Source organism: Trematomus bernacchii, unplaced genomic scaffold (genome assembly GCF_902827165.1).
Source record: "Trematomus bernacchii unplaced genomic scaffold, fTreBer1.1, whole genome shotgun sequence".
Classification (NCBI taxonomy): domain Eukaryota; kingdom Metazoa; phylum Chordata; class Actinopteri; order Perciformes; family Nototheniidae; genus Trematomus; species Trematomus bernacchii.
The window spans coordinates 26,841-38,007 of record NW_022987770.1 but is presented as its reverse complement, the minus strand read 5'-3'; positions in this window follow the sequence as shown (position 1 = coordinate 38,007).

Genomic DNA, 11,167 nt, shown 5'->3' with positions numbered 1-11,167 from the left:
TTCTGTGGGGTGACGCATTCTGAAGTGAGGCAGATCTCATCTGTGCCTCACCTACCCCACAGTAAATGGCTTGAGCGCGCTCACAAAATAAGTGGCCGCGCTAAATTAGTGCCCGCGCTCCAGCAAGTTACTGTGGGTTTACGAGAGGCAGAGCTCGTGCCTGCCTCACTTGTCATCGCTCCCGTAGCGGAGCTCGGCAAATTAGCTGATTTTGACTATAAAATGCGATTGGAATCATACAGAAATCACATTTACACAAGATCAGTGGAGACATTTTATTATTATTATTATTTAGTTTTTCTTTAATTGTTTTTCCGTTACATTGGAGTATGACAGGTGAGGCTCTGCCTCCCCTGCCTCCACTGACTGCACGTCGCTGATATAATGGCTATTTTGCATATCCCTTTCAAGATTTTCTAAGGTTCATTGACATATCATATACACAACTAATTCAATAACGTGCTTTAACCACTAGGCGGTGCACACAAGGTACACACAGCCATAATAACTTTGTATTATTAATGTAGGACACTTGTGTATGTATAACATCTGAAGATGTGTAGTTTTATTCATGTTTTCACATAATTGTACAGGATATTGCTATATTATTTCACATGTTTTACTTATAATATCTGATTTGTAAAACATCACAGACAGAAAGGTATATCCGTCATTTAACAGTAAGCTATTGAAATTCTGAATCCATAGATGTGTCTCCCATCACCCAAATCCCCTGACTATTCTCTCAACTCAGTATTTACATTCTTATATTCAAAGAAAATCAGTAATATCTTTAAAAACGACAAGTCCTTTTATATCAGCTGTGCACCGTTATGGTGTATAACGTATTTATTTTCGGATTTCACATCAACAGTAAGTCCGGTTAACTAAAATGTCCGTGCAGAACAATACCCCCAACCCATAGATCCGTGGGTGAATAATGTCAATCACCACATTACACACATCCCTTCACATTTACATTTTAATTTACATTAAAGTATTTCGTGAGGCCTTCTAAAATGTTTTAAAATATAATTAGGGTTTAGTTGAAGAGTTTGTAAATTGGGTTGCCTGGCAACGCAATCGCACAACGTCACGTCCGTTAATTCCACATCCACACCAGTCTATGATCCACACACATGGATTAACATCGATGTAATACATTAATGTAGCCTTTGTTTCTGCTAAAAGAGGTGTCAACCAGCTAGGGCAACAAGAAAATCGGCGAAATCAAGTGTGATGATTAAAAAATAAATTAAAAACATCTCATTTTGACAATAAAAACCGACCAATAGGCGCGGTAGACCATTTGCTTGGCACTTCCGGGTATTTCTCCACTGGTTGGGCCATGTTAACAATACCGTGTAACTGTCACGTTTGAAGGGACGAAACCGTGACATATTCACGTCTCCCAGCATGGTAGATCGTCACATGTTCACGTCTTGCCGTGATACCGGGTTGCTACTGTGCTAAGGTAATATAGCCTACCATACACATCCATTTTAAACTTGGTACCATTTTGATGAATCAGCCAATCATCACCGTCCTTGAAGCGGACCTCAGCTCCACTGGCTGTCGCTGCTTTCACGGAGAAAATGTCCTGTGGAAAAGATGGGATGTAAAGCGCTCGTTTGAGCCTCGTTTTCACTTGCCGTCCCTCGCTGTCGAGCAGAACAACTTCGGCTTCTCCCCTCATCTTCGCCATCCCGGTCGTTTTCGTTCCATCTGCCAGCTCTATCACATGGTCCTCGGGTCTAAAGCTCTTATCGATTGTCTTAAACTTTACCGGGTCATTAATCATGTGCGTCGTGGCACCACAGTCGACCATAAGACCTCTCTTATTTCCTACTTGATTTTGACAGTCACTTATTTTGAAAAAGAATGATGCACCGGTATTATCCTCCGTGTCTCCGTCTGCCTTCTTCACCTGATCACGGCCCAGCCCTCTGCCTCGGCCTCGCCCCCTTCCTCGGTGTGGCGTGTCCCACCGTCGCTCCTCTCGCCTCGCTTGGATCTCGTTAGGGCATGTCCTAGCTATATGCCCCATCTTTCCGCATGTGTAGCATTCAGTGTCGGCCAAGTCCATGTTCTTCCCTCTTCCACGTCCTCTTGTCCTTGCCCCGCTAGTCCTCATAACGCCGTCCTCATCCGCATTCATGTCACTCGTCCTATATTTGTCAGTGCTCTCATAGCTCCGCAGTTTAGCTTTGAAGTCACCGAACGTTAGACGGTCGTTGGTTTGAGTGACGTGCACGACAAACGGGTTGAATGAGTCCGGTAACCCCTTCACTACCATGGCAATCTGCAACCCGTCACTGATATTTTCTTCGGCCCTTCTCAAAGACGTGAATATAGTCTCCGCTCGAATAATATAATCAGTAACAGTCTCGTTGCTTGCTTTGTGGAGAGAAGAGAGTTCACAGTACAGGCTCACGACTCGTGGTTTGTCCTTTCCTGCGTAGTGCTCTCGGAGTATTGCCAACGCTTTTCTTCCATCTCGTTTTGCGTCTCTCATAATGAGTGATAAACTCTTATTATCTAGACACTGCACTAATTCAGCATATGCTTCTGCATTCTTTGTTGCGTCTTCTTCAAGTGCTTGTTCGTTGTTGTAGTCTATCGCTGGCTCTTCCAGGATAACTTCACTGAGGCCGCGCAGTTCCATGTGCGCCAAAAACCTCGTCTCCCATAACTCAAAGTTTTTCTCGTCACCGTCGAATAACAACTTAAACCACCTTTGGCCTCCTTGACTGGGCCCATAACCTGTTGCGTGAGACATTATATTCAGCAGAAGTCTCCACGTTTGCAGTCAACCAAAGTAGTTTGTAAGTATGCTACGGACAGAAAACACACACGACCACATCGCTCAGAGTTTGGCCTGGAGTACGGGCCGTTTATTGAATCTGCGCATGCTCATTAGCATGACCACGTTTCTTTCACTCAGGCACATTCTGATGATGTCATACACATGAACTGAAACATGACTTTGTTCTTATACAAATATGCTTAACAGTTTGTTTCTTAACCATTCTTTTAGTTGACCTTTGAAAATATTGAGAGTGGGACAATCCCGTAACTCTACGTTAGTATATGTTGGTAGTGCGTGAGGCCATATGTACAGATATGTACATGGGACATGAAAACAGTGCATCTCATATTGACAAAAATAAACCTTGCTAACCGAGTTTTCCAAATCACTCTAAAAATAAGCCGTTGTGATACACGTGTAGACAACATCTGCAGAATCATAAATGATCATTACATTGGGGTCATTAAACCATTATTTCGCTAAGATAAAAAACATTAAAGTTTTGGATTTTAGTGTAATTCACAAATGTTCCACCAGATGGTGCCACACACACCCATGGGTATATTAGTGTTTAAAGCCGTGGGAAATGTTTTAATTCAACAGGAGAGGGTAATTCAATTGTTACCCAGGGAACAGGGCTGCAAACATGGCTATATGAGTGTTAAAATGCTGTCAAACTGTTTTAATTCAGTCACAATTGTCGTTTTTAGACGGTGTACATTGGACTCAATAAACATACAGAGTTATGGACATAAATGTGTCAGTATAGACGGGATAATGTACATATTAATAATATTTAATTAGTTAAATGTACAATGAGCTAAAAACAGCAGAATCACTGCTGTTAGCAGGGTCTCAGAGACCCATAGACCCAGAGAGCCAGGGTACAGCACCTCACTGTCTTACCCATAAAACAAGGCTCTGATCAGGGCTAAAGTAATGTTATAAACTGGTTAATCTGTTTAAATGCAGGCAGCAGACTCACTGCTTTTAGCAGGGTCTCAGAGAGCCAGGGTACAGCACATCGCTTTCTTACCCAGAAAACAGGGCTCTGATCAGGGCTAAAGTAATGTTATAAACTGGTGAATCTGTTTAAATGCAGGCAGCAGACTCACTGCTTTTAGCAGGGTCTCAGAGAGCCAGAGAGCCAGGGTACAGCACATCGCTTTCTTACCCAGAAAACAGGTCTCTGATCAGGGCTAAAGTAATGTTACAAACTGGTGAATCTGTTTAAATGCAGGCAGCAGACTCACTGCTTTTAGCAGGGTCTCAGAGAGCCAGAGAGCCAGGGTACAGCACATCACTTTCTTACCCATAAAACAGGGCTCTGATCAGGGCTAAAGTAATGTTACAAACTGGTGAATCTGTTTAAATGCAGGCAGCAGACTCACTGCTTTTAGCAGGGTCTCAGAGAGCCAGAGAGCCAGGGTACAGCACATCGCTGTCTTACCCATAAAACAGGGCTCTGATCAGGGCTAAAGTAATGTTATAAACTGGTGAATCTGTTTAAATGCAGGCAGCAGACTCACTGCTTTTAGCAGGGTCTCAGAGAGCCAGAGAGCCAGGGTACAGCACATCGCTTTCTTACCCAGAAAACAGGGCTCTGATCAGGGCTAAAGTAATGTTATAAACTGGTGAATCTGTTTAAATGCAGGCAGCAGACTCACTGCTTTTAGCAGGGTCTCAGAGAGCCAGAGAGCCAGGGTACAGCACATCGCTTTCTTACCCAGAAAACAGGGCTCTGATCAGGGCTAAAGTAATGTTATAAACTGGTGAATCTGTTTAAATGCAGGCACCTGCATTCACACCTCCAGGGCGGAGACCGGGAAAACCAACTCTCTTTGCCCGCTCACAGAGCCCCGAAGGACGGACTAGAGACCTCCAGCACCAGTCCCTAACAGTGGGACTCTGTTTATTTCACACCTCCAGGGCGGAGACCGGGAAAATCACCTCTCGTTGCCCGCTCACAGAGCCCCGAAGGACGGACTAATGACCACCAGCATGTCCCCCTAACAGTGGCACCTCCATAACATTGCACACCATGAGTCCCCGGGCCCCCACAGTTAAGCACTCCCCCACGGACTAAACCCAGATATTCACACCCTCCAGAATCTCGTGCCCCTGGTAAGACTAACAAGGGGTGGATTTTGTGGTGGTCTACCGTCCGCCCTTAAGCATCCAACTGCGGACTAAACCCAGATATTCACACCCTCCAGAACCTCGTGCCCCTGGTAAGACTAACAAGGGGTGGATTTTGTGGTGGTCTACCGTCCGCCCTTAAGCATCCAACTGCGGACTCCTGACACTCAGACACTTTTCATATTTTTAGGTTACCAAGGGCACGCTTGTCTGGCAGTTATGCACATGGGGTTTTGTCCAAGGCAGTGTGCTTAAGTCAGGGGGCCCGGGGACTCAAGGTGCGCATGGCAGGCCGCCTATGAGCGGCCAAAATGTTTTAATTAACTCGTTATTGTCGTTTTTAGACAGTGTACATTGGACGACATAAACATCTGGAGTTATGGACATAAACGTGTCAGTATAGACAGAACAATGTACATATTAATCATATTTAATTTATTAAATGTACAATAAACTAAAAACAGCAGAATCACTGCTTTAAGCAGCATATCACACTTCCAGGCAGACATACACACACCCAGGGGGGGAAGAGAACACATTGACCCAGGAATAAGTGCTCAAAACGTGGGTAAAAGTGTGTTAAAAAGTCGGGGAACATGTTTCAAATGACAGCAGACTGCTGCTTGTTTGCAGGCTGACACAGTTCACTTGTCTCACACACACACCCAGGGGGGGAAAGAGAACACATTGACCCAGGAATAAGTGTCTGAATCATGGGCACATTAGTGTTTAAAGTCGGGGAACTGTTTTAATTCAGGACCAGGGTGAAAAGATAACACATTTACCCATGAATAAGTGTCTGAATCATGGGCACATTAGTGTTTAAAGTCGGGTGAACTGTTTTAATTCAGGACCAGGGTGAAAAGATAACACATTTACCCATGAATAAGTGTCTGAATCATGGGCACATTAGTGTTTAAAGTCGGGTGAACTGTTTTAATTCAGGACCAGGGTGAAAAGATAACACATTTACCCCGCTAAAGTGTTCAAAACATGGGTATATTAGTGCTCAAACTCGATTAAACTGTTTTAATTGCGGAGGTTTTACGTTTTGGTTCACTCGTCTCACACACCCAGAGTGTTAACAACATTTTTTACACATTTTATAAATTAGTCTAGAGCTCCATCTATTGTAATTTGAGTGTATTACACGTCTGTCCATGGAACGCGAGTTTTGCGCCATTTGAGTGGAGTAAACTGATATGCAGCTGGAGTAACATGTACATTGAGACGCATTGGGACATATCATCGTAACTTTCAATGTTAACCTTGTACATATGAGGCACAATATGCTTACTCTGTCAAAAAGATTCATCCATACTTTTCAGACTACCGTCCGCACGAAATCGGAAACCCAGTTTTTGGGTGCACTCAGAAAAAAAACGGCACAATATGCTTACTCTGTCAAAAAGATTCATCCATACTTTTCAGACTACCGTCCGCACGAAATCGGAAACCCAGTTTTTGGGTGCACTCAGAAAAAAAACGGCTGTTGGAAATCATGGAAGAATGTATCCGCTCACCAAGCACTCTGAGTGGGCCTAATTTTGTGCCTCAAGACCCCCCAGCCTGGTTCTCCGAATACTTTAAGTTCGACATGGAGGAATGTAGGTCACTTGGCAGGTGACTCTACCCGATTTGGAGGCACTATTTTGGGACATAATTTTTACATTTTCCTGGTTCTCCAAATAGTTTAAGTTCGTCATTTTGAGCCCTGGAGGAATGTAGGTCACTTGGCAGGTGACTCTACCCGATTTGGAGGCACTATTTTGTGACATAATTTTTACATTTTCCTGGTTCTCCAAATAGTTTAAGTTCGTCATTTTGAGCCCTGGAGGAATGTAGGTCACTTGGCAGGTGACTCTACCCGATTTGGAGGCACTATTTTGGGACATAATTTTTACATTTTCCTGGTTCTCCAAATAGTTTAAGTTCGTCATTTTGAGCCCTGGAGGAATGTAGGTCACTTGGCAGGTGACTCTACCCGATTTGGAGGCACTATTTTGTGACATAATTTTTACATTTTCCTGGTTCTCCAAATAGTTTAAGTTCGTCATTTTGAGCCCTGGAGGAATGTAGGTCACTTGGCAGGTGACTCTACCCGATTTGGAGGCACTATTTTGGGGTATAATTTTTACATTTTGACCCCTTTTGGCCGGCTCTCACAAAAGTTGAGTTTGTTGATTTTGCCCATGTCAGAATGTCAGGGGAGTCCGCGGGGGACTCTTGCGGGGTCATGAGGCACTATTTTGGGGTACAATTTTTCCATTTTGACCCCTTTTGGCCGGCTCTCACAAAAGTTGAGTTTGTTGATTTTGCCCATGTCAGAATGTCAGGGGAGTCCGCGGGGGACTCTTGCGGGGTCATGAGGCACTATTTTGGGGTACAATTTTTCCATTTTGACCCCTTTTGGCCGGCTCTCACAAAAGTTGAGTTTGTTGATTTTGCCCATGTCAGGGGAGTCCGCGGGGGACTCTTGCGGGGTCATGAGGCACTATTTTGGGGTACAATTTTTCCATTTTGACCCCTTTTGGCCGGCTCTCACAAAAGTTGAGTTTGTTGATTTTGCCCATGTCAGAATGTCAGGGGAGTCCGCGGGGGACTCTTGCGGGGTCATGAGGCACTATTTTGGGGTACAATTTTTCCATTTTGACCCCTTTTGGCCGGCTCTCACAAAAGTTGAGTTTGTTGATTTTGCCCATGGAGGAAAGCCATGGGAGTCGACAGGGGACTCCTACTGGGTCATGAGGCACTATTTCCGGGTACTTTTTTTTCATTTTCACCCAAATTTCCCTGGATGAAATATTTTTTTGTTTTTTTGTTTTTAGCCCAGTTTTGGCCACAGCGTTGCCTGGAGGATAGGACTGAGATATGACAGACTCTCTGGCCGCCTCACAAGTCACTATTGTCGGACACTTTCTTTGCTTTACCCCGGTTCTATCACTCTTTCCTCCTTTGACCATACAACCCGTTTCCTGCTGGGGTGGTGCCTGGTTCCGGGGTACCCCAAACCCTCTCATGGTCGGGGCACCATGTATTGATGCATCGGACCCAATGTTGCCATCACCAGCCCCGCATTGGTGCGGAGGTGGGACCATCTGACCCGGTGGTAACCCAATACCTCCCTTGGTCCATGCACCATGAATTGATGCATCGGACCCAGTGTCGCAACCACCGATCACGCTAACGCATATAAACGGGGCACCATGTATTGATGCATCGGACCCAATGTTGCCATCACCAGCCCCGTTGGTGCGGAGGTGGGACCATCTGACCCGGTGGTAACCCAATACCTCCCTTGGTCCATGCACCATGAATTGATGCATCGGACCCAGTGTCGCAACCACCGATCACGCTAACGCATATAAACGGAGAACTATAACATAATTTTGATCAAATTCATTATGTGTGTTTCAGTAAGGATATCATCTGAATGCCCGGTGTGCAGACTCTTCTATCTGGCATTGAACAAACACCTTAAGCACAAGCATGCAGTGCGGAACTTGGAGGAGAGGGGAATCCTCCTGAAAATAGCCAGTGGAAGGATAAATGTTCGGACCAAACCCTGTCCCATCGCTGGGTGTTCGTACGCTGGGAAGAGACTGGACCGTCATGTAAAACATGACCACCCTGAGTTGTCCCGACATGAGGCACAGCAGGTCGTGGCAAGGCTGAAGCATAGTGTGGCACTGCAGTTGCTCCATGACCTCCGTGAGACTAACCCCATCATTGGAATGGCTACATCATTGGATATAGACAATGAGGAGGAATACCCCGGGCACCCTCCACCCTTCTCCCCACATACCGAGTGTGACAACGAGGACTGCAGGCAGGTGATGCTGGAAAATGTGGCATTGAGGGCTCAGAAGGATGCCCTCAATGATGAGGTGAAGACCCTGCGCTCCAGGCTGAAAAAGGAGCTAAAACCCAGGAAGCAGAGTGCTGCTGTGGTTGAGGAAGAGGACGAATGTATACGATTTAAGGGCCTGGCAATCCCAAGTACCTCCGGCATAAACACAGTAGCCTCAGGCAGCAATACCCCTGTGAAGAGCCCGGTGAAGACTGTCATGCAGTCCCCAGTAACCTCCGGTAGCGGGACCCCTGTGAAGAGCCCGGTGAAGACTGTCATGCAGTCCCCAGTAACCTCCGGTAGAGAGACCCCTGTGAAGAGCCCGGTGAAGACTGTCATGCAGTCCCCAGTAACCTCCGGTAGCGAGACCCCTGTGAAGAGCCCGGTGAAGACTGTCATGCTTGCAGTAGCCTCCGGTGGGAAGAGACCGGTAAAGAACCCTGTGAAGAGCCCAGTGAAGACTGTCATGCTTGCAGTAGCCTCCGGTGGAAAGAGACCGGTAAAGAACCCTGTGAAGAGCCCAGTGAAGACTGTCATATTACCAGTTTCCTCCGGTAGCGAGACCCCTGTGAAGAGCCCGGTGAAGACTGTCATGTTTGCAGTAGCCTCCGGTAGCGAGACCCCTGTGAAGAGCCCGGTGGAAACTGTCATGTTTGCAGTAGCCTCCGGTAGCGAGACCCCTGTGAAGAGCCCGGTGGAAACTGTCATGTTTGCAGTAGCCTCCGGTAGCGAGACCCCTGTGAAGAGCCCGGTGGAAACTGTCATGTTTGCAGTAGCCTCCGGTAGCGAGACCCCTGTGAAGAGCCCAGTGGAAACTGTCATGTTTGCAGTAGCCTCCGGTAGCGAGACCCCTGTGAAGAGCCCAGTGGAAACTGTCATGTTTGCAGTAGCCTCCGGTAGCGAGACCCCTGTATGCCGGAAGACCCGTGCCTCTAAGCTGGCTAAGGACTTGCCCTCTCCCTCAAATTACTGGTCCACTGGGTGTGGACGGGGGAATACCATGCGTGAAATCACGTTGCCTAGAAGCATGGAGGCGTACCTTCAGACATACTTGGATCATTGTTTGGGTGTCGCTCCGACAGTAAAACAGAAAGACAATGTTGTGTCGAAGATCAGCCGGATAAAGAACTTCATAGTATACATGGCCCATGGTGTTAACCGCCTGTCAGACTGGCTGTTCCTAAGAAACATGAAGATGATCCGTGGCTGGAGCGAGTATATTGTAAAGCCGGGCCGGGCAGTCACAACATCAGAGTTCTTCCTGAAGAATGTGCACCAGTTCATGGGGTACATGTCTGAGTCAAAGCCCCGGGGGTGCAGGCTCACCCAGTCTGATATGACCCACATAATGAGAGAGGTGAAAGCCAACATGAAACACTTGAATAAGGCAGTCACTCTACATCAGTTTAAGGTGAAGAGGAACAAACTGGATCGTCTGCCGAGCCAGGCGGAGCTTCTCGCCGCCATGGCGGCCGCTGAGAAGCGCATCCCGGAGCTCCTCGACCTGATGGCCGGCACGCCGACCTCAACCACCCAGAAGCTTCTCTATGGCTATCTCACCCTCCATTGGAGCCTCCTGTATGGCCACCGTACGGGCGTGTACGCAAACATGAAAAACAGTGAGGTCTTAGAGGCAGCCATAAGGGGAACTGCTGAGGGCTACATCATCCATGTGCAGGATCACAAGACGGCCAAGACATATGGCGAAGCACAGCTGGCGCTTACAGTAAAGGAGTTTAGCTGGGTCATGCGGTGGATGGGGATTAAAGAGGCATTGCTGGGTCCTCAGAATGAATTCTTCCTTTTCACAAGGGGGAATCGGGCCTCCAAGAACCTGAACGCTCACTTGAAGAGGGCATGGGCTGATGCTGGGCTAGAAACAGCCGTCACCTTCACAATCCTGCGCACTGCCCTGGCTGACAATATCAAGCATCACCAAGATCCAGAAAGCCGGTCGATTCTCGCCAGGTTTATGTGTCACGACGTAACCACGGCGGACCGGTTCTACGCGAATGCGCCAGGAATAAAGGAGGCATTGAGAATCCGCTCCATGTTCAGGGCGTCATCAGATGCATCATCATCAGAAGGATGTCTACCGCTGTCAGATGGGGAGACCTCCGAAGAGGGCTGCTATAACAGTACTGCTTCTTCGTCTTCACCTGATGGGTCATTGGAGCGGCAGCAGCAGCGGAAGCGGAAGCGGGAGGGAAAGAGGCCAATGAAGTCGGGACCGGGGCTGGTTGACACTCCTGATGATGGGGCAGGGGCCGTGGACTCAACCTGTTTGCCCTGGTGCACCGTAAGAATTAGACGCCTAATTTGGTCCCCTGAATCCCGCTAAACATTGTGAATATGTATACCGTGTATAT